The sequence below is a fragment of the Phalacrocorax aristotelis genome, chromosome 3 (genome assembly GCF_949628215.1).
Source record: "Phalacrocorax aristotelis chromosome 3, bGulAri2.1, whole genome shotgun sequence".
NCBI classification, from domain to species: Eukaryota; Metazoa; Chordata; class Aves; order Suliformes; family Phalacrocoracidae; genus Phalacrocorax; species Phalacrocorax aristotelis.
In genome coordinates, this window is record NC_134278.1 from 33,560,279 (window position 1) to 33,584,697 (window position 24,419).

The window sequence follows — 24,419 nt, forward strand, 5'->3', positions numbered from 1 at the left end:
GCTTACTTTGAAGAGCGGGAACAACACTTAAAAGATGAATCAGAGACTGACTGACTTAGGAATTTGATCTATTAACCTCAGCTTGTAGCGGTGTTGTATCCTGAAGTGTTAGAAGTAATCCACAGATCAGCTACTTCAGGTCTGAGACCAGACAACTCTCTGAACTCTCAAATGAAACTTTTAATGTGTTATTTTTATACAGCCAAGATCTACACCTTTCAAAAATACCATCCATCACAATCATAAGACGATGCTGAAGATTCCCTTTAGGAGCTGAAAGAGCACAACTACATTTTATGACAAAACTGGCATTCTTTGCTGACTGCATGGAGATAAATCCTAAAGGCCTGGTTTTCAGAAGACATTAAGCATCCAATTTCTAAAAAAAAAAGTTAACTTTTAGTTAAAAGGCTGATCCCTTCCACAGTGTTGTCCCCCACCCTCACTCACCATAGGGCTGGTCAGTGCTCTGCTTCCACCCTGTCACTGAGGCACACAGGAATGCATCAGAGGTACACTAGTGACATATTTTGCCTGACAGACTCATGCTCAACTCAAACCCGGAGTGAAAAAACAACAAATTCAAAGTCTTTCAAAAGCATTATCTGCTGCACTGGTTTTAAATGTTTTGGCACTGTTTCTCCCATGCTTGTCCATTCCACGTTTTTAGCTTCAGTAGCTTGCTTTTGCTCATTTTCTTTTTTTTTTTTTTTTTTTTTGCCGAGCAAGATATTCCTTCTTCATGCCTCCCTCTATTCTCCTACCTCCTAACACTGCCCACTACCTTGCAATAGGCCAGCAACATTGCCTTCGCTTTTCAAACACAGAAGCTATGTACTAGGTCATAGCCATGGTCCCACTATCCTCAAAGCACATACTGCTGGAGAAAAGTACAAAATACCACTCAGGCTTACACAGTGCTGTTTTTCTAACTTCTCACTGTTATAACATAAATTCATCCTGTAGGCAGAGCATTTCATAATTCTTTCTTTTGCCTTTTAAAAGCACATATTCTTACAACTCCTTCAACCCATTATCCAGCAGGCACCTACAATGCATTTTTCAAACACAGAAAAATTAAGTATAAACATACTCTAAACTCCTGATTACTAAATGTGGTTTTTATTTTTTTGGTTGCATTCAAGAAGAACAGTACCAACTTGCTTCCTAAAACATACAAGTAGACCACAATATGACCTATTCCCATCTTCGTTATACCTTTCCAATATTTAATTAACTTGTAAAGTGAATAGGAATACCTCTGGTTTCCTCTAGATGAACCACCAACAAAAAACAAAAAACAAACCAAGAGAAGATAAAGAATCAATGTCTACTTTTCTCCACCCCAGGGAAACATACCACTCAATGATGATTCTCCATTGATTATTATAGTTTTAAATCAGTTCAACAGTTTTTAATCCCTCTTGTACATGGTATCCAGACTTATTGCTATGTTAAAATTTTTTTTTCCATCAGGATGTTTGGGTTTCCAAATCAAAAATCCTGAAACACATAATAAAGGCTAGTGCTTGTGTGAGGCTCCTAATCTGCCTGACTTAAAAGAAATAATATAAAAAGATGGCATAGTAGGTGAGTTGTATTTCCCAGTAAAATTTACTCCCCTTACCGACTTTGGTCCAAGTCCTATTTCAGTACCTCTGTCCAAAACTATGTCAAGCTGACAGCCTATAAGCAGTCATACACTCCATTCAGCCAGTTAGCCACTAAACACAAATTAGTTTGCCTGTAATCTGGAGTACTCAAATTTTAGATTAGCAGTCCAAGGAGTTTCTCATATTACTCCTAACTTCTTCATACATATTATTGGCATTTTCTAAGTTATGTCATATTTTAATAGCTTTTGTTAAACATCCTTCTGGCTTGCTAAAGTGGAAAGAATGCTGTTAACATTTGTATCTGACTAAAAGCTAGCTTTTTAACCACTTAACCACTGGAGAAACTTTGAGTATTTTTGTCTTTAAGCATTGCTCTATGACTGCTACCTGGTCACAGAGCACCAACATTAAAGTTACTCTTATTTCTAATAAAATCCTTCTTTCTCCAACTGCCCAGCTGTCCTCCCTCCAACCATGTCATTTTCTTACTAATTTTATACATTCCTTCATTATCTGCTGATTTATATGCACGGAATAGAAGCTGACAGCTATCTATTCAGGGATTTCTGGTGGCAGGAGGAAGGGAAAGAGTATTTTTAATAGCTGTTTCTACCTCCGTTCTTGGCCATTTTATCTTTGACTCTTCCCCTTGATTGTGGATTCTTCCACAACTAGAAAGACTTTTGTAAGCCATTCCAAAATGCTCTGCTTTTGCTGTTCGTATTTAATCTTTCACCTTGTTTTGTTCAAAAGCCTTCTACCTTTTGAATTCCCTCCTTTGAGAGCACAAGATTGTATTCATCTGCCCACATATGGACTTCCATAAGCCAAGATACCCGCATCTGAGCTAGTTATCCTAGACTGACTTTTGAGGATAAAGGAGAGAAATAAGCATGGCAATTGGGGACAAGTCATCCCAGTCCTAAATACATATCTAAACTAAATCATATAAATTGTCTCATTAAAGGGCCTCTCCTTCTTCATTAAGGTAAGCCTGAAACAGTCCTGCTCAGGCATGGTCCCCCACAACATCCTTCTCTCTAAATTGGAGATATATAGATTTGATGGGTAGACTGTTTGGTAGATAACAAATTGGTTGGATGGTTACATCCAGAGCGTAGTGGTCAATAGCTCAATGGCTGGATGCAGATCAGTGTCAAGTGGTGTCCCTCAGGGGTATGTACTAGGACCACCATATTTACTTCCAGAATGTAATTCTTATTTGTTTCTTTGTAAAGAAGCTTAATTGCTCAAGTCACCATTTTTGAGGTACTTAGCTGATTCACAGATACCAGTATTTATGTGACCTGCCAAGTGGCTTCTATACCATTCCCAGGGCCACCTTTGGTGAAAGAAGTGTACATCTGCAGGGTCACAGCCCTGGGCCTCATTTAACAAGCTCTGCAGAGCTGTCAGAGTCTTGTTTTATACCCTTTCCCCACTGCTCCTAATTGAGTCTTGCCCTGTAAGTCTAGGACCTCAGCTAGTTGCCTTCCTTTCACTGCTTTCCATGCATTACATAGAAGCTCCAGTTACTGCTTGAAGAATATCACTATTCATACAAAAGACCAAAGACCCACATAGCAGGTACCGTTTTCAGGAGATAGTAAGTACTGTTGTAAACGTGTCTTACATAGGCTCTCTTATTTCACCACTGTTTAGTTCAAGCTGTTAAAATACCCTCCATATGTTTTGAAAACATTTCAGGATGCTGATGACAAGCATTTATAGTTATAGAATTAATCACTGCTCTGAATCCCAGAATTGCATCAGATATGCAGAAAGGCTTTAAGGTTACATAGCTTCCAACAATCAAAATAGAGGAACTTCATGGTTCTTTCTAGCCTCCATACATTAAATTGCTGACACATTCATAAGAATCTTACTCTAAAGGAACAACAGCATTTGTTCTTAAACAGACTAAATATTCAGTTGCTTTGTGTTTTTTTTTTAAAGCCAGTAATTTTACAGCAAGAGCTTCAGATGAGCAGGTATTCCATAGAATAATGTTGTGAATAAAACACAGCTAGTGTACTTGAAACTAATTGTATTAAGAAATTCTAGAACACCAGGCTGGTTTACTCTGCTCAACATGCACAGCTAGGCAACGGGTGGAAAAAGCTGAGCCATTTGCACAGCCTCCTTTACCTCTTTCTTCCATTCTTCATACCATATTACCTCTGGTTTGCTGATATATGTTTTTGTGTATGTAAACATATGTACACACACAAAAAATACATGGCAGAGCAGACGAGCCTTGCATTTTAGAATTTCTTAATACAATCAGTTTCAAGTATATACAAAAATACATATAAAGGAACATAAAACATTAATGTTGCTATGCAGAACAGTGAAAACCCTTCTGTAGGAAAGAAAATGTTTTCGCCATTCTGCACAGGACAAAGCAGACACTATCCCCAGAAATGGCAGCACACGTCAGAAATCTAGCTATCAACTCTGCAAAATCAACACTGCAATAAGAAAATATTAATCTTACTCTCAAAGTATACAGAAGGTGATGAGGGCAAGGGAAAAAAAGTACTGTAAACATTATTGCAAGAAGACCTCTTAACAGCCTCTGGCCTTCAGAAGAGTACACAAACTCTTCCCAAAGCTTTTACTAAAACGAAGTGGTTAGAAAGGTTGTTGACTGAGTAGCCTTTTATTTCTGAAATAGAGAAAAAAAAGTTTGAAAAGTTTGAAAAAATAGAAAAAGTTCAAGCCAGTAATGGAGAACAGCATTACAGGACAACTAGATGTGGGTGTTAATACATGTATAAGCTGTGATGGCCTTGAAGGTAAAAGCAAGATGTTTAAGTTGCATCTAATGAGTAAAGGTGAGTCAGGGAAGGAAGGCAGAGAGATGCGTGATCTGGTGAAAGCAGAGACGAGATCTCTGCACAGCATCCTAGAGTGCTACCTCCTCTACCCTTACACATGACAAGAATGAAAAAAGGAGTGCAATGAAGAGGACAGAATCACTGATAATCAATAGTTGTCTTTCTGCTTGGAGTTGAAATACACCTGGATGCCCAGAAGAGACTGAAAAACAAACAAAAAAAAACCCAACCCAACTCTGAACAATATCCCTCTTTTCCACTGATATTCCTGCCTTGCCATAGGCAGAAGCTCTGAAGTTAATTTTCTATGCTCTGCATTACCAAAGGAGGTATACATTTAATCAAAGGGCATACAAGGGAGGGGGGAATAAAAAAAAAGTCTTCAGCAACACAAGACAGAAAGTTACTGAAAATAGCTCAATTTGCTCACAAGAAAAATCAAGAGCCAATGACAGGAAGGCTGAATTGATGCAAAATGCTGGCTATCCATATTAAATCAAGAGAAGTATTGTTAAATAAAAGAAGTTACATTTACATCCACAGCTAACAAGATGCCTCAAGCCATCATTTGGAAAAACACTATGTCACTGCATGGCACATGGCTTTCTTCTCATATCCTTTGTTCATTTATTTGTTTCATAATAACTGTTTGAAGCTTTAGGAAAAAAAACTAGAACAGGCTGTATGTATCAGCACAAAAAAAAAAGAGTAGTGATTTCATGCATCTTGGTCTATAAATTACTGCTTAAAGGGAAAAAAGTTATATGCTCAATTCAACTCAAAAGTCATCCTTTCCAATTCAGATTTGCTGTAGAGCTACAGGATTAGTTCATCATCTTTTACTGTGTTTTTAAACAAAACAATCATCTTGTATAACGCCTATTCCACATATCGTTAACAAAGAAAACTCCCCAAGAAGCATGGCTATTTAACACTGTCACTTTTCAAGCAAAGAGTTAAAGCACATATCTGAACAATTTACGGTTTTGAGTGTGGCTTGAGTAGGAAAGGCAGCTCAGTACTGAAAGCTTTCCATTCACATCATCAACTGTATTCTCTTCATAACAAGTGCATATGTAGGCAGATGGATTGTGCCTTTTCCAACAGCTGCCCCGTCATTTTAAAGATGATTTCAATAAACAGCATGCATGGGTAAGTAGCACTGGTTGACTTCCCCCTTTTCTTTCTCTTCTTCCTGGCCATCAGACAGAACTTCTGCAGAGTCAAAACTAGGACCCCACAGACAAGAACAGCTCTTCCCTTTCACACAGGGCCAGGGAGGGAAGCAGCTTTTTTAAGAATACATCCATTAATTCAGTAGAAGGGAGAAGAGGGCTTGATTTGACCTACCCCAAGCTGGAGCCAGAGCCTGAAAGCAAGACCCTGCCTTCCAAGTGAGACAGTGACCTCAACAAGTACCAGAGGCAACAACATACACCAGCATTGAGGGTAACACAAAGCTAGCAGCCAGCTTACACTGCAGACAGAAATTAAGGACCTCTGCTCTAACGTTCTTTTGAAGTTTAGTCCTAGCAGGCTTTAAGAGGTAGCTGGCAGAAGAGCAGGTTACGTGTCTGAAGCTGTTTTTCTGGAAGAAAACTCCTCGTGCGCACGTAGTGAGATTAGAGGCTGAAGCAAACAGTCCCAACATACTACTACATTTTCCAAGCGGAAACATGCTGAACTTTGAGACGGTACGTAATTCAGGAAGAAGAGTAATAGAATGGGTATTGAAAGAATTTCCTGCCAAAGCACAAATATTATCAATATGTAAATCTTCACAGGAGGTACTTAATGCTTTTGATATGAAATACTCTGCCTATGCAAGTTCTCTCCTATTGCTCAATCCTGTCTTCAAATATCTAGCGAAGCTTTCCAGATGAGAAGATTACATCAAGAATCCTCTGCCTAGATAGTGTTTCTCAAGCGGGTCCAAGTTTCATGAATTTCATTACAAGGTCAGTTAGGAAGTTCTCTGGGTTGTCAATAAAGCCAGTTTTAAGCTCAGAAAGAGAACAGAAGCACTCACCTAAAAACTTGTTATTTGTTGAACCACAACTCTCTTCATTACTGTAGTACTTTGTCAACAGTAACACCCATCTCTGTCATTCACAAATATAACATTATTGTCAGTAATTCCCATTTCTCTTTTGCCATAGATACTCATAGAAAATTCAGCTACTTCTACACTGAAAGTAAGCCCTACCCCTAACATCTACCTTGGCCCTGAACTTGATCAGTACGTCACTAAGTTTGCAACACTCCAATGTTGTATTCATACTGACTATTCTGAAAAGCTTATAGTGAACTTAGAAGAGTTTCTTAGGATTTGCAAGAAAAGACTTTTAGAAACCTCTGCCCATTTCACCTGCTCCCTCTGCTGTACTTCAAAAAAAAAGATCAATCTAAAAACACAGCTTCATCAGTGTCTGTCCTAACTTCAAAGCCACATACCACCCAACCAAATCATCATCCTTCAAGATTTTTATAGCCAGACAAATAACTCGCTAAGAAGATACCTCTCCTGTCTTCCTCCATTTTGATTAAGCAAACAACTCAAAGCCACTTCACAGAATCACAGAATGGTAGGGGTTGGAAGGGACCTCTGGAGATCATCTCGTCCAACCCCTCTGCTTGAACAGGCACACCTAGAGCAGGGGGCACAGGAACGTGTCCAGGTGGGTTTTGAATACTTCCAGATAAGACGACTCCACAACCTCTCTGGGCAGCCTGTTCCACTGCTCTGTCACCCTCACAGCAAAATAGTTTTTCCTCATATTCAGGTGGAACTTCCTGTGTTCCAATTTGTGCCCATTGCCCCTCATCCTGTCATTGGGCACCACTGAAAAGAGTCCAGTCCCATCCTCCTGACACCCACCCTTCATATATTTGTAAGTATTGATAAGATCCCCCCTCAGTCTTCTCCTCTCTAGGCTGAACAAACCCAGGTGTCTCAGCCTTTTCTCAAAAGAGAGGTGCTCCAGCCCCCTGATCACCTTGGTAGCTCTCCGCTGGACTTGCTCAAGCAGTTCCACATCCTTCTTAAACTGGGGGGTCCAAAACTGGACACAGTACTCCGAATGTGGCCTCACTAGGGCAGAGTAGAGGGGGAAGATAACCTCCCTCAACCTGCTGGCCACACTGTGTTTAATGCAGCCCAGGATATTGTTGGCCTTCTTGGCCACAAGGGCACATTGCCGGCTCATGGTCAGCTTGCTGTTGCTGTCCACCAGCACTCCCAGGTCCTTCTCAGCAGAGCTGCTTTCCAGCAGGTCAATCCCCAACCTGTACTGGTGCATGGGGTTGTTCCTCCCCAGGTGCAGGACCTTGCACTTGCTCTTGCTGAATTTCACGAGGTTCCCCTCGAACCAGCTCTCCAGCCCGTCCAGGTCTCACTGGATGGCAGCACAGCCTTCTGGTGTATCAGTCACTCCTCCCAGCTTGGTATCATCAGCAAACTTACAGAGGTTACACTCTATCCCATCATCCAGGTCATTGATGAATATGTTGAACAGGACTGGACCCAGCACAGACCCCTGGGGAACACCACTAGTGACAGGCCTCCATCCAGACTCTGCTCCATTGATGACGACCCTCTGAGTTCTGTTGTTGAGCCAGTTCTCAATCCACCTCACTGTCCACTCATCCAACCCACGCTTCCTTAGCTTGCCTGTGAGGAAGCTATGGGAGACAGTGTCAAAAGCCTTGCAGAAGTCGAGGTAAACAACATCCACTGCTCTTCCTTCATCTACCCAGCCAGTCATGCCATCATAGAAGGCTATCAGGTTGGTCAAGCATGATCTTCCCTTGGTGAATCCATGTTGACCACTTCTGATAACCTTCTTTTCCTCTACATGCCTGGAGATGACCTCCAGAATGAACTGTTCCATCACCTTTCTAGGGATTGAGGTGAGGCTGACTTGCCTATAGTTTCCCAGGTCCTCCTTCTCACCCTTTTTGAAGATTGGAGTGACACTGGCTACCCTCCAGTCCTCAGGCACCTCTCCACAACCTCTCAGAGATGATGGAGAGTGGCTTAGCGACAGCATCCACCAGGTCCCTCAGCACTTGTGGGTGCATTCCCTCAGGGCCTATGATGTGTGAGGATCCAGTCTGCCTAAATGATCTCTAATGCAATCCTTCTCAACCAAGGGGAAGTCTTCTTTTCTCCAGATTTTCTCTCTCCTCTCTGGGGGCTGGGATGCCTGAGGACCAGCCTTAGCGGTGAAGACTGAAGCAAAGGCAGCATTCAGTAACTCTGCCTTCTCTGCATCCTGCGTCACCAGGGCACCCACCTCATTCAGCATGGGCCCACAGTTTCCCCAGTCTTCCTTTTACTGCTGATGTCTTTGAAGAAGTCCTCCTTGTTATCCTTGACATCCCTTGCCAGATAGGTCCAAGTGGGCCTTGGCCTTCCTTGTTGCATCTCTGCATACCCTGACAACATCCCTATATTCCTCCCAGGTGGCCAGTCCCTTTTTCCACATAGTGTAAACCTCCTTCCTCCATCTGAGTTTTTCTAGAAGCTCTTTGCTCATCCATGCAGGTCTCCTGGCTCCTTTGCTTGGCTTCTTCCTCACAGGGACGCACTGATCTTGATCTTGGAGGAATTGGTACTTGAATACTGACCAGCTTTCTTGGACCCCCCTACCTTCTAGAGCCCTAACCCATGGGATTCCTCCTAGCAGGTCTTTGAAGAGGCCAAAGTCAGCTCTCCTGAACTCTAGGGTTGTAATCCTACTTGTCACCCTGCTTCTACCACGCAGGATCCTAAACTCCACCATCTCAGAGTCACAGCAGCCAAGGCCACCCCCAACCCTCACACCTACAATCAGACCATCTTTGTTTGCTAGTGTAAGGTCCAGCAAGCAGCACATCTCACCTTGTTAGCTCCTCCACCCATCCTTCTGTCCCCCTGGTTTTCCTCTTGCTATTCCCACTTGGCCCCTGCCCACGTCAACTGGATTCCATTGGTCTTGAATTAGATTGCAATCCCTTGTTGGGAGAGCTTGTACCTTACTACAGATGGCCAAGTGTGCAAGATAATGTACAGTGCTAATCCTAACAGAAACCATAGCATTACTGAAATACAATATAATCTGAATCTATGGGAAGCGTACAAATCTACACCAAAAGCTATTTGCAAAGCATGGACTAGTGAAGTTCCTCAAATATAAAGCATGGACTTTTGAGATTGCAGATACAGCTTTAGGTACCTACATGTCAATGTAGTTTTTTTTTTTAAAAAGAACTCTGACTAGGACATTAGCTGCTTTAAAAAAAAAAAAAGTCAGAAACTCCAGAGAACCTTATGTTATCTCTATCTTATGTGAAATGTAAAGAGACAGATTAATGTTTAGATTATGTCCCCTCAAACTTTTATATGAACATACACATATATCTGAGAAACAAGGATACTAACTACAAGAAAAAACAAGTTAACAACAAAACTCTTTACCAAAGGCGTAGATATTTTACATACCAACAAGATGCATATCTTCTCTTGAGAGTGAGTTTACTACTGCTTTCAGTATCAACTTAGATCAGTTACTTGCTACAACCTCACTGCTCTTTTTCTGGTATGATAGCAATCATCGTTAAATACCGTCCCAATCACAAACTCTTCTTTATGTCCCAGGGTCATATTTAAGCACAGGGGTCCACCCACACATAAAATTAGCTGGCAGGACTGGAGTCTTGAAACTGTCTCAACTGACTTCTAGAAAAGTATGAATCAGCTTTCAGCACTTCCTCCTATTTTTTTTTTTTTTGAAAGGGAGGAGGGACAGAGAATGAAAGGAAAGGGAGAAGGAGGAGGATCACTGAACCTCAAACAGCTGAGATGATGTGATTCGTCAGAGGTGAACCCCGTCACATGAAACCTCCATGACCTCCCCAACATTTTGGAGGGTTGGACCTCTTCCAGGAAAAATTAATTTTTTGTATACTTGGTTTTTTCCATAGTTGCTCTAACTGGTACGTTTCTAGTTTCCAGAACTCCTGTAAGTGATTGCTTCCTACAAGGCTTAGGATTTGAAATTCTAAATGAACCATTGCAGAGATGGTAAACATGCAAAATCATCTTCTAAAAATTTTGTAGTGGAGTCTAGAAACAAAGCCAAGCAACCTGTACAGCCAAGTAAGCTGCACAGAAACTGACCTCTGAAAACTTAGAATTGAGTTTGCAGCTAAAAATATAACCTAATTGATTCCATTTTTGCTCTTTTTCCTACCAGAGATTGGATGACTTCTAGATACTCAGACACAGACATCACAGAAAGATTAAGCAGTAAGTAGGAAAGTTTGGCCTAAATTCATGTCTGTGATAAACCAAATAGAAGTTTTAAACAGACAACTATGCTTTAGGTGTCAAACATTTCTTGACGTCTGTGGCAGTTGGCAGCTGCAAACATCCGACTGAAAGCCCCATCTGCTGCTTCACAGCTTCCAGTCGAGGATGTTTACAGTCGCTCACTGTCAACAGCAATACACATTCCTCAGCTGTTTACTTTGTATTATTAACATGCAGAGGCCTCCAAGCAGGTTAGTTAAGACCACTACAACTTCAGTTGCTGTGTTGCTGCCTGCATATGTACATGGGACTGTTTTCGTAAGTATTTACAAATGAAATGAAGTATGACTTCCAGAGGAACATTTGTGAACAGCCACGCGTATTTTCTGTTCAAGTGTTACACTTCTAGAATTATGTTGCCTATTTTACATCCAGTAAGAATTAAAGACATACAAAAAGAGCAACTTGCTTCCACTGTTGCTTTTGTTTTGTCCTCCCAAAGACCAGAGAAATCCTGTCACGTTCAGTACAAAAACCGCACTACTCCACAACTAAGTTTGGTTATCAGCACAGTGTCTAAAGATAGCAACCGGCACGGAAATAGAACCAAACCCTTTCTAAGGTTATTTCACTGTAGTGTCTGGGATGTCTTCCTTCCCCACAGAAAAGTGATTGTGAGGGAATTATGTGATATTATAAGTTATTTTATGCAACATTTGCTTCCAAATAAAACCATGGAAAACAACCACCCAACCCACAGGGGACTGCAGGGAAGTGGGAGGAAGTTGTGTAGCAAGCTCTGCAAAGGCTTCAATAAAGTTCAACTTCTAACTTCAAAGTTAGAAGATTTCTACAAATTATCTGAGCTAACCAGTTGCTGCTACACTTCACATAGTTGGCAGAATGGCATTTCTCACCAAATGAAAAAGCCAAAAAGATTTGGCATCATAACATCCCGGTTGTACAGTTCTGCTGTTTGTTTTTCATTCTATCTCCTATTTCCTTATTAAGTTAATGATGGAGAAAATTAAAGATTAATCACTCAACTATTTTTCTGAAGTCATATGAAACCGCAGCAGGCAAGCAAAGTGATTATATCACTCTAATTAGAAGGTGTTTTTTCCTTGAAACTTTCTTGCCCCCAAATGAAATCACCACACTGTAAAGTGAGTACGTTATGAAAAGACTGTAGCTGGAACGCAGAAGCCTGCGGTGTATTTACTCAAACTGATAAGTGTGAAGGATCTCTATAAATCACTTTCAAAACTCAGGGTTATATTTTCTATAGTAAGGTTAAGAAAATTAATCTTTCAGGCAGCAGGTGAAAACACGCAGAATTATGTTGGGGCCTTTCCCTTTATTCAATACCAACTTTGAGCTATTAAAGCTTCCTAGGGAACCACATTTTCTCAATGGGTCAAGTCACTAAGGAAACAAAGCAAACTTTATCAGTGCTGCACAACTCTACATTCCAGGAATTCCTAGCACTTGGCATCTATAGACCACGCCAGAGCCACGGGATGCACTCGCCCTCTCCTTAGCAGAGCTACCATGACAAGCTACAAAACTCTTAGTAAGGTGCCCAACTTCACAAAGTTGCCAATACGAGCAGGTACTGACATCCCCACATGAGATATAACACGGGACAGGAGGGTAAGAAAATATATTTCCTATAATGACAGTTCTGAAAAAAGGAAAGAGTTCCTCTTCTGGCAAGTTGCATCTTGTTTATCACAAGCAAATAGTGACCTTGCAAGACAATCTATATGGAGTGTAAAAAAAAAAAAGGCAACAAAAATCCTTAGATGCAAATCACTGATTGCAGAATGAAAAGATTTCAGCTTAATTACACCTGGTCATGAAACAGAGATCAGCTTGGCCTAATACTGGCCTAACATCTGCAACTTAAAAGGGGAAAAAGTAGGGAGACTATAAAATCCTACTACTTTAAATTAATTAGATGAAGGACATTATGTCAGCAACAATGTGCAATTCCACTCCATGTATGGCTTCCTTTCCACTTTTAAAAGACATCAAACAGATAATATCTGTATGAAAGTCAAGGCAAGGTCGATCTAAAACTGCGAGGCATTTTATCACACAGTATGGACTGTTAGGCAAGAGATTGCAATCAGTTATCTTTACTGCTGTTTTTTAATTTGTACAGTATTCTTATAGAGGTATTTAGGCTGAAAGTGTCCAAGACTTGAATATCAATCAACAGGGCTTGATACGTGCTGATCTTGATAAGGTTTTGAACATGCACAGGTAAGAAAAAAGGAACAACATTCTAACTTTTCAATGTCTTAATGAATTTACAGTTCTTGTCACAGAAGTAGAAAGGGGCAAACTGGTGGTGCTTATGGACTGCTCAGTTAAAAAAAGAAATTCAACTGTTTTTCTCCCACTCTCCTGAAATTTCCAAGCCAGATGAATGGATTACTAGCGGTAGAGAAAACAAACAAACAAACAAACAACAAGAAAAAAGCAACTAAACCAAAATTTTCCAAGTGCTGCTAGAATTCAAAAACAGGGCCTCTACATTTTCTATCACCTTCCATACAGAGGAGATGATATGCAAATTCAGACAGGTAAATTAATTTTTTATCACATTAGACTAACACTGGAATACCAACAGATAAAGATACAAACTCAAAACTGCATAGAACCTGAGCAAAACTTAACTCATGGCAATTGTTTCCTAACTTGCTTTATAGTATATGTTTTCAAATTTGCTTGCCAAAAATCTTAAAATCATCATTAAATATGGGAAAAAATTATTCCTACTCTTCCTGTCACTGACAGGACAGGAAGATTAAGCACACATTACTTATATGAACTCAAGTTCACAGCTGTTATGATACAGCCTGAGTTTCTCCAACTGTTGCTGATGAATCCGATTCTCCCAACTGCATCTGAACTCACTCCAAAATTGCCTGAAGAAGCAGGCTCCCCCTGCGCTGAGCAGGCAGTTGCAGAGAAGCAGCTGAAATGACGCACCAGATGAGACAGAGAACATCTGAACATTTGGAAACGAGAAGTCAAAACTATTGGTAAGAGTATGAACAACATGTAGTGCATTTTTTTGACTCTCTTCCCAAATGCCTCTCTCCAATGTCTGATCATTGGGGATTTTAATCAGCTTTTAATCCATGTAGGTGAATGAACACTACAGTGCACCTCAGTAGAAATAAATCTGGAAAAAAACCAAGAACTTACTTCTTGGATACCAGCTGATTCTACTTCAGTCCCTTTCATGCAAGATACCCACACCTCCAGGGAGAATTGCATTCTTCGGCCACCAAAGACTGCTCCTCAGATTTCCAGGAATCTGTATCACACACATGAACAGAAGTTATTGTAATTCCAGAAGTTCAGCAGTTCAGATCTCAGTTTTCATTATTAGGACTGTCTGCAAGAAGTCAGATAGCTTTTAACAACCATTATTAAAACAGTGTCCTTTTCTGGTATAATCATTTAAAACTTAGAATGTGTTTAAAGTGACACATTACTCCTGAATGCAGCTGTCTCTCAATTAGAGGAGATAAAGGTTAACAGCTAAGGCAGTGTTAAGTATTCAGAACCTAGACTGAAGTAGTTAAATTATCCACCAGAGATAGGCATCATGACTTCCCTTATTTACTATCTTAAGAAATGTACAGATTACACAACCAAGACCAGCCATACAATAAATCTGAGATTGAGCATCACTTCAGAAAAGCAACATCTCCAGAGTCGTCCTAGTTAAGCCTTTATGATGGAGAAGGAATTTATTCACACAATCATTCTGGAGGAAAAGAGACCTACAGAACCCACTTGCAGACAGATAAATGGACAGACACACAAAATAGAACCAGATTATTAGGAGAAAACTGAAGTAATCAAGAAATAGAGATGGAGAAGAGAAGAGCATGGAAACAACATCACAAGGGGAACTAAAGTAAACCAATCTGTAGGAGGAGGAAAAATACACACGTGACAGTTCTCAAATCTCAGTTATGAGCACATGACAAAAGCAGAAGAAATGCAGTCAGTAGAGATTATTAACAGAAATGTATATACTCAAAATATATTATGTATCAATTTGCACTCCTGACATCTTCTGAAGGTACTTGAACCAGTTCTGTATGTGACCACATGAAATGAGGATGCCTTTGATAAACACAACACCTCTGTCACTCAACCAGCTCTAGCAACAAGTAGAGCCCAAGGAGGGATATCTGCGATATTTATGCTCTACTACAGAATCAGTAAACAATCTCTACATTTCAGGGTCACCAGGGCATCACTGTGAAGCCCACAAGCCTTACATACTGGCCTGAAAGGAAGGTGCAACAGCCTCAACTGTCCTTTCATGTCACCTGGCAGTAGTGGGTGATGCCCAGGTAGTTCAGAGCATCACTCTACTTGTTGGCAGACTGAGTGCCGCACCAGTTGCTGTTCCACCATGGAGCGGAGCAGATGACTGGCCTGAAGCTGTGCATAAGTACGCATCACTGTGTCAGTTCCCAACGCAGAATGCTTAAGTGGGTGGTTTTCTATTTCAGATAAATACAAAGACCGCGTACTGGGTCAACACAAGAATAAAGAGCGTATATTGGACAAGAAAACAGCCCCCAATCAGTAGTAACTCCTTCTCGTGGTTATTTGGGAGAAGCGTTACCCGAGAGCGCATACATACCACATCCCAAGCTTAGCAAAGAACATTTACTTAGATTTAACAGGGTGAACTACCTACAGTACACAACTTATTCAGCCTCCTTATCCACATTCAAAGGAAAGGCAAAGTACAGCTGCAGTGAGAACAAGCCTCTGGAACAGGGGAGACACGACAGGCAGCAGGTGGTCCATATCTGAGATACCTGCACACAGAAGCGAACGTATGTTTGGGCTGACCAGAACCATCTTCAAACACAAAACTGCCCCAGCATCCCCCAAGAATTTCTAGGATGCTTTCACCCTATATTTTGCAAACTGTCTCCTAACTCACATTTCTTATGTCCCTTATTCAGAGCATGTAATCTACTGTGAAGTCACATCTCTAGGGAATGTATTTTATACCCTGCTGTAGTCCTGAAGAAAAGCAGACTTGAACTCTGATCTTTGCATTGGTCCAGTGACCCACACCTTACATGCTACAAGTTTACCCTCGGATTTCTCATTTCAGGGTCAGGTAATCAATGCAGGAATTGGTTCTTCTTGCCCATAGACAGGACACAGTATCCATCCCAACTTCCTTGCAAATACAAGGAAGGACATTTTCGTCTTCCCATCACTTCCTCTTTTGTACAGAGGTTAAAGACACAATTGGGACATAAAGACAAAGAATAATTAGCACCATCATAAAGTTTGTGCTTCACCTCCAGTAGATCAAAACAAATACAGCCTCTGACCACAAGGCTATTTTTACTTAGTGTACTCCATAGTGAACTGCACAAGACCCAGATGCTGCAGAAGAGTCTGCAAGGCTTCAGCTTACACTTTTTTTTACCCATAAGGTTGTGCAATGCATTGATTACTCTCGTCCCAAAGGTACTTGAACATTACCAGAAGTTAGTGCTAGATGCAAGGGAACTTCTGGGTACTATGTTAAGCAATACATCCACTAAAACTGTGCAGAAAGCAACTTTGTTAACACAACCATGTGCTAAAGAAATTTAGAAAATGCTTCCTTCTTCACAGCACTATGCAAATAAAACGTAACAGCAACATTTAGAGAACAAAACTAGAGTTCCTGTTCCTGTAGAACTAATGCATTAACCTTTGCACACACAGACACCAGGGCAATACACCTACTCAAGTCCCGTTCTTCATTTATTTCCAACGGCCTCCCCTTTCCCTGGGTATGACCAGGCTTATGGCATGAGGGAACAGAATGAGGCTGAACATCAGCCTCAAGGTAGGTAAAACACTTGTTCCCACAGTTTGTAATTAAATACTCTGACTTATCAGAGAAAATGCTGACATTACACTGACAGGGCCATGAACCTGAATCCTGTTAATGTTACACTTTCAAACTTCTCTTAACCTGAATTCTCATCAGCGTGAAAAAAGGTCTTTCCTCCCAACTTTTCTGAAGCAGAAGCTACAAGAGATTAATACGCACATGGAAAAAGCATCCACAAAGTTAGAGAAACAATTCAGTCCTACGAAGAGCGCAGAAAGAATTAGACTGACCACTTAAGGAAGGGGATAGAGTTTGCCAGCATAAACATCCTAGCTACGCCACTGTAGAAGCACCAAACTACTCAAAAAACTATTACACAGAAATTAACACTGACAAACCAATGGGCACACACACTTGAAAGTCCTGGGAGACGAGGAAGCAGCATGAGGCCCAGTCTGGAACAGCTAAAAGAGTCGCATGTGAGAGACCAGTCAGGTAGGAAGAGGGCACAAAGAGAGAAGAAACCCTACTGTTAGTTTCAGGCATCGGGAAGTTAAAATTATCGTCCTTCCTCACCTTCACCCCAAAATTTCCAGTACAAGTCACAAAGAGTTACTCTAAGTGCTACCCCCACACAGCCTTCTACAAATGCAAACAAGTTGGCGTAACTGAATTTTGCTCCTGATCAGCAGAAATAATTGCCCAGAAGTTACAGAAAAGGAACCATAAAGGGACAGGAAGACACCTATGAAATGGTTTCCTCTCCAGAAAATGTTTCTGTTTATTAGCAAAGAAAATCCCCAGTGGATGAATATAGCTTTCATAGTCAGCTAAAAATTAGAGCTATTAGAATGTACCTTGATAGCTCCAAGAACAGCTCTCAGTTGCTTTGACTCTTAGAAAGTTTATAACCAACTTGCAGCAAAAGCTTAATTTTGAACACGTGTCACTGAAGAAAAACACTGAAGCAAGAACAGACTTTACTTTTCAAACGCCTTAATAACTAATCCCCTTCAGATTATGTCAAGCATGTCACATTAGGATGGCTTGGGCTCACCTTGACCGGAGAGTATGTTAAAATGCAACTAAGCCCCGTCTACATTTGCAGTCCAACTTGTGCTTCTTTTGAATTTCAAATGGTTACAGAAGAAAGGCATCTGTTGGACTAATGCTGATCAAGACCATGCTATGGTCCTGTTTTATTCAACATGAAGTGTTACAGGCAAAAATAGTCTTACAGAATAATGTATAACTTCTTTTCTACACACCTGAACTTGAAAGAGAAGGGGAAACTTTTCTTTGCAAAGTGTACTTGCCATGGTAGGTTCTGTTATTATAAAAGGTACATTCATGCAGTACAAGCTCTTGGTGCAAAGGGGTTATATATGCAAACGGTTGGCTTAACAAACCAGAGCCGAGAATGAGCTTTTCCTGTTTCTGTTAATTTATGGCTCGATGTTACATTCCTTTCATGCAGTGCCATAATCTTCAGTGAATGACTTCACATTATCCTCCTCAGAGTAATCTAGGAATGCAGATACAGAGAACATCAACTATCACCTTCATAAGACTCTCCCTCTTAACCCTCAAGGGTTTAGGTGCCTGATACAGTTTTAGATAGGAAGAAAACTTTAAACATCCATGCTCAGACACTAGTACCCTTCAAGCTGACAACTTTCTGCCAGTGGGTACACGTACCAACACTGAAGCCTTCGTAACATTGCTTGAACCAGCACTGTACGTCCAAATCTCCACGCAGTTCTCAAATCCCCTGCTCACCCTGCCATACCTCAACTGCTAAACGCTAGAATGCACTTTTTTAAATGCAACTTCCAGAGCTGTGCTTTATCCCAATGATAAAATCAGGAGTTTGGGAATGGACCAGCTGCACCAAAAATCTTTTTGTGCCATACAACCACTAGGACAAGAAGCATTCAGGTTTAAATCTCCACCTAGGTCTGTCTCAGGACGCAAACCAAACCTTGGCTTTCATTACCCCAGCTGAATGTCTATGCCTTGTGGTGATGCCACCCGTGCTTCGCCCAGTGATTTCAACAGGAGAGGCTCAGCCCAGGAGTTCCTGCCGCCCAGGAGAGCGACATGTTCAAATCACTCCTCCAAATCAGCAACATGACATAAAAAAAGAGCCTTTGGAAAAGGGGACTCTGCTCAGGTATCTCATTCCAGGACACCGTTTACAACTGCAAATAATAAGAATGGATGAACACCTTCACCCAGCTAGAGCCAAGACCTAAGCCTCTATAAAAGCCAATCTGCAACAGCAGATCTCTCCCTACATGTCCCACTGGTCAGCTGAGGCTCTCTGCTCTTTGTCCTCTGAGGTGGCCAGAGGACACCTTGCATGACCTTTCGCTGCAGGCCATACAGACAAAGCAGGTGCCAGCTCCAGGCTAGCAGGCGTCAGAGCAGCTGCAGGTCAGGCACCTGCACGCTCCAGCCCTTAAGCTACCTTGTGTTTTTGGCCTCCTCCTTCTGTCAACTGTACAGAAAGTACAGACATGCTGTTGGCATATTTATTTTCACTCAGCTTTCTAAAGATTCAGTGAAACGAATCGTGTGCAGCACTTGTATCTATTGTACTAAAATAAACAAAACTCAACCACAGGATCTCTTTTTAGTATTCAAAGCACTTGCATGTGGGTGGATGCAGCCCTGATGAAAACGCTCACCCAGATGACCCCCGCCCGCCCATGGGTATAGCAGCTCCCAACGCTACGGAGCTGCGGGGCCGTTACTTGACTGCAAATGCAGCTTGAACATCACATCTGACTTCACGGTTAGGGAAGGGGATTCCAGCTACAAAAGCAGCATTGAGAAAATAGCTCTGAAAAGTACTGCAGCACTGTCAGGGCTCTAACTCTGTAAGTAGATTTATAATTAAGAGTAAGAGCTACTAATTAGTTTTCAATGATAACAGCAAAGAGCTAATGATCTATTAGGAATCACAGACACTGCATTTAACAATCAGTATTTCCCTCACTTCACACAAGGAAACAGATAGACTTATAAATACGACACATGACAGAAGAGGTCTCAACACATGAAAAATACTGCTGGCGATACTAACCTCACTGCGAAACCTATCCTTCAGAAAGTGAACATAACAGGAATTAATCTTTACCCAGATCTTTTGATAGCAACCTCATACGTAATCCTTCCATTCTTGGTATCTATATGAGTTTTTGTTACAACAAAGCTATGGTCAACAGGCATAAAGCAGGCAGCATGCGCTTTAGCACGGGTGTATTAGGTTTGACTTCAAGAGCCAAGTTCTTTGGAGGGGGTTGTTATCTTCTGCAATCAACCTATTTAAACTCAGCCCTCTCCATCCAAACAACTGGAGTTTAGAAGAGCTTAAAAGAAAAAAAGAAAAGTGAGCAATTGTGTTTTGACCCGAGTAGACATGAAAGTAACCTTCAAGGTTACCTTGCCCTATTTGCGGCCCCAGGAAGGATAAAAACACAGTTTCAGCAAAGGAATTTCTTGCCTGGCTGGAGGCCACACCCGCCACAACAACTGATGGCAGGAAAGCATTTGGATTCAAAACTCTACCCGAAGCACCCAGCTGAAGGCGCAGCAAAACTTTCTCATTTTCAGAGAAGAAAAGGAACTCTTGCTCAATAAGTAGCAATTATGCTGCAGAATTTATATGCTGAGCACGGCTGAATGTACGAGCACCAGATCAGTCAACCATAGCTTTAGCGCTTTGAGTATGATTAACAGAATGAACTTTCAAAGGTCAATTAAATGTCAACACATTTTAAAGAGATATTCTTCTGAAGTTGGGGCAATGTGTCATAGCACTTTCCAAAGCTGCTGTGCCACTTTCACCTTAGAATTCTACCCATCCTATACGTACACGTGCAGATAACAAAGATGATAACTGATTAATCTTTGGTAGAAAACAATGGCTATTTACGCTCCCGGCCTCCCTGTCGCTAAGCTGTCTTTTATTATTTGTGCCTAAGGAAGTATGTGGAGACACTCTTCTCCCTCTCCCCAAAACTCCGTTTCAACTGTTCAGGGTGTGAGTGAAGGGAAAAGGAACAAGAACAGTCTGAAAGTCTAATAATTTACTACATGAAAATGAGAAGAGGCTTTTGATATGCAATCGAGCTGCCTGGATGTAGAGCTGGGGGAGGAAGGGGCGGGCGGGGGGGGGGGGGGGGGCGGACACGGACCGTAGCAGAATTAATTATGAACACATTAATCATTATTTTAGTCAGACCAGCAATATATGTTTTCACTTTAAAACACTTCTGCAAATCCCAACTTCAGGAAACTAACTCAAGACATCTTAAAACTGACGCTGAAAAGCTGAACGCTCGGTACAGATCGATTTAAACCACCTCTCACACTGGATGCTCACAGCATTGGTTAGTTCTTTTTTTTAAAAAAAAAAGTGTCTCCGTCTCAGTACAAAGTGAAAGGATCAAAATCCTGACCGAGGGCCCGCAACACCTCTATAATCGGTTTGACACGAGCAGTATTTGTTCAAGGCAGAGCTAAAAACTACCGTGAGGGGTGAGGGAACCCCGCCGCGATCCGCGCTCCGTGCGGCCGCAAGGACGCGGGCTGGCGAGCTTTCGTCCCGCGGGCGGGGGTCCCGGCACCCCTCCGCGGTCCGTCTGCAACTCCGCCCGCCTTGACGAGGGCTATCTGGGGAGGTGCCCGCTCCGGCACCGGGGGCTGCCCCCGCCGGGGACTGTCCGGGGCCAAGTGTCCCCCGGGCGGCGGTTCCCCCACCCACAGGGGCCGGGGGGGGGGGGGGGCAGTGTCCGAAGTTTCTAAAAAGTTCCCAGAACCGGGGCGTTCCCGGCCCCCTCTCCGCGGCCGACGGAGCTCCCTCCGTCCCGCCGCACCTGCAGCCCCGCCCGGCCCCCGTCCGGCACCGGCGGCGGGGGGAGCGGCCCGGCGCCGCCCGGCTCTCGCAGGTGCCCCGACCGCTCCGCGCCCCCCCAGCCCCGCCGAGCCGCCGCCGCCGCTCCTTACCTGCCCGGGTCCCGCCGGGCCGCGGCGCCGCGCCCGACTTTCCCCACTCTGGAAGAAACTTGCGGCGGTCGCCGCCGCCAACCCAACCCAGCCCAGCCCAGCCCGTCCCGTCCCGCCGGGCCCTGCCACAGGGGCGGGGAAAGGGGGCGGGGGGAGGCCAGCCGAGCCGCCCCCGGGCGCCGCCGCCGCCGGGGCGGGCAGGGCCGGGCATTGTCCGCCCCCAGAGCGCCCTTCCCGGCGGGGGCGGGGGGCGCAGGCTCCTCCTCCCCACGCCATGTTCTTTGTTTCCCCGGCTTTCCCCGGCCGTTCCCCCCGGCGGCCGCGGTCCCCGCCGCTCCGCTGCCCCCTCCTCACCCCTGCCCCTTCCCGGCGCGGCGGGGCCGGGGGAGCGGGGCCGCCCCGCCCGCAGGTGACCGACCGGCCGCCCGCCGCCGCCGGAGGGGATCCCGTCCCGCTCCGCCAATTAGCTCAGGGGGAAAGGGGCAGCCTCGTCCAATGAGGCGCCGGGGAGCTCGGAGAGTCCCCCAGGGTGAGCCAATGGGGCGGAGAGCGGCTGGGCGGGCCCGCCTCCCCGCCGGGCGGCGCGGGGACCCGGGGCGGCCGCCGGGCCGTAGCGCCAGCGGGGCGAGCAGTGCTGCCGCTGCGGGCCCGGCTCCGGCTCCGGCGCTGTGCGGGGCGGTGTCGGCTCACAGCACCCCGGCGCGCTGAGCGGGAAGGGGGGGGGGGGGCCTCCGGGGCGCGGCCCTGCCGGCCCGCCCCGCGCCTCGGCCCATGGCCCCTGTCGGCGGTGTGGCCGGCCGGCGAGCAGGGGGCCTGCCGGACCCCGGCGGCACCCCGGCACTGCGGCCCTGCCCCGCACGCCTCCCCAGACACCTTCCGGATGAGGTGGGAGGGGTAGGAGGCGAAAAGGAGCATCAGCCAGCAGTGTGCCCAGGTGGGCAAGGAGGCCAACAGCATCCTGTGTTGTATCAGGAATAACGTGCCCAGCAGGAGCAGGGAGGTGATTGTGCCCCTGTACTCGGCACTGATGAGGCCGCATTTTTGCTCAAGTGTGTCCAGAGAAGGGCAGCAAAGCTGGTGAAGGGTCTGGAGAGCAAGTTTTCTGAGGAGCAGCTGAGGGAACTGGGGTTGTTTAGTCTGGAGAAAAGGAGGCTGAGGGGAGACCTTATCGCTCTCTACAACCATCTGAAAGGAGGTTGTAGTGAAGTGGGTGTTGGTCTCTTCTCTCAAGTTACTAGTGATAGGACAAGAGGAAATGGCCTCAAGCTGTGTCAGGGGAGGTTTAGATTGGATAGTAGGAAAAATTTCTTAACTGAAGGAGTGCTCAGGCATTGGAACAGGCTGCCCAGAGAGGTGGTGGAGTCGCCATCCCTGGAGGTGTTCAGGAAACACGTAGACGTGGCACTTCAGGACATGGTTTAGGAGGCATGGTGGTGTTGGGTTGATGGTTGGACTTCATGATCCTAGAGGTCTTTTCCAACTTTAATGATTCTATGAAGGGACTTGCAAAAAAGCAAAGTGACATCCATGCCAGGATCTGGAGAGAGAAGAAGTAGGCAGAGACCACAGCAGCCTCCTGAACTGAGGAGCGTTGTCTTTTACTGTTGTCTCTGCCACAGGCAAAAGCTTTCTCTGATTATTCCTTTTGTCGGTGTTGGAGCGTAAAAAACATGAAGTCCATTATGTACCAAAGGGGTGAGCAGAAGAAATAACAAAAACAATAAATCAGAGATGAAAGCCACCATTGCGGGACCTCATTACCTTTCCCATGACTGTGTTATGCTCATCTGGTGACCTACAAGTATACTCCACTCAGTCCTACCCAATAAGTCACAGTTACACACCCTAAAACTGGGTGTATTTATTGTTTGACCTCAAAATAAATAAAAAAAAAGGTGTTGCTTGAACTTCCATCATGTTATTCCAGTCCTCAAGTCCAGGCAAATCTTTTTTTTAGGCTATCCTGATCCTTCTTTCTCCTGGCTGTCCCTCCCAGCCCTGCCAGTGGGAAATCTCACCAGTACAATCCATAGTTTAGTGCCAAGAGGGTGGATAAACCTCTTAAATTTTAGGTCAGCGTAATGCCTGCTCCTTCCTTCTGCAGGGGAGCATTCCCTCTGTGGCATCTCCCTTTACATGGTTTGTCACCCACCCTGCAGCACCTCACCAACCCCTGTAACAGCTTTCCATAAAATCACATACCAAATGCTGACCAAGGTCTAGTGGTGCTGGATCTCCCGTCTTCTCCTTATTCAGGAACCTTACTTCTCACAGAGGGTAGTGGTTTTGCCTCGCAAAATTCACCTCTGGCAAAGCACTGTTGTTTTATTCAGCTTTCCACTTAATTCCACCTGTTTCATTACATTTTCCTTATACATTTCTCTCATTCCTTAGCAGCTAATGGTGACAGACAAGTACCCTGCAGTTACTTGCGGCTGCGTTTGAATGTTGGTAGCAAGAGTGTGCTGGTGGCTTCCTCAGCCTGGGTTTCCCCCTGCCTGGGAAGAACATCCTCTGTGACTCTTGCCCTCTGATGAGAATTGCCATCATGGGAGTCCCATGCCATGGATAAAAGAATAATAGAGGCTAATTCCAGATTGTACGCCATGCACTGTGTCTTGTGGCCATGGGAGAGTCAAGTAATATTACAATTAACAAAAATAGATTTGGCTGAACTTGGATTTTTCTCCCGTACGTTGTGGCATGGAGGTCCTTCTTTCTCAGCCTTTCCTCTTGAGAGTTGAGTATCAGTGCTTAAGCACATGAGTGCC

At 43.9% G+C, this 24,419-nt stretch overlaps 1 long non-coding RNA gene across 1 annotated transcript in view; it reads right to left on the bottom strand.

Moving 5' to 3' along the window:
- LOC142054470 (uncharacterized) overlaps nucleotides 1-21,947 on the bottom strand; it is a 41,097-nt gene extending 19,150 nt beyond the window's left edge. Inside the window, exons 1-2 of the long non-coding RNA XR_012659544.1 lie at nucleotides 21,649-21,947; nucleotides 13,968-14,079 (exon numbers count right to left, since the gene is read on the bottom strand). This is a non-coding gene — a long non-coding RNA (uncharacterized LOC142054470). The remainder of the gene's footprint in view (nucleotides 1-13,967; nucleotides 14,080-21,648) is intronic.
- Between the last annotated feature and the right edge of the window lie 2,472 nt (nucleotides 21,948-24,419).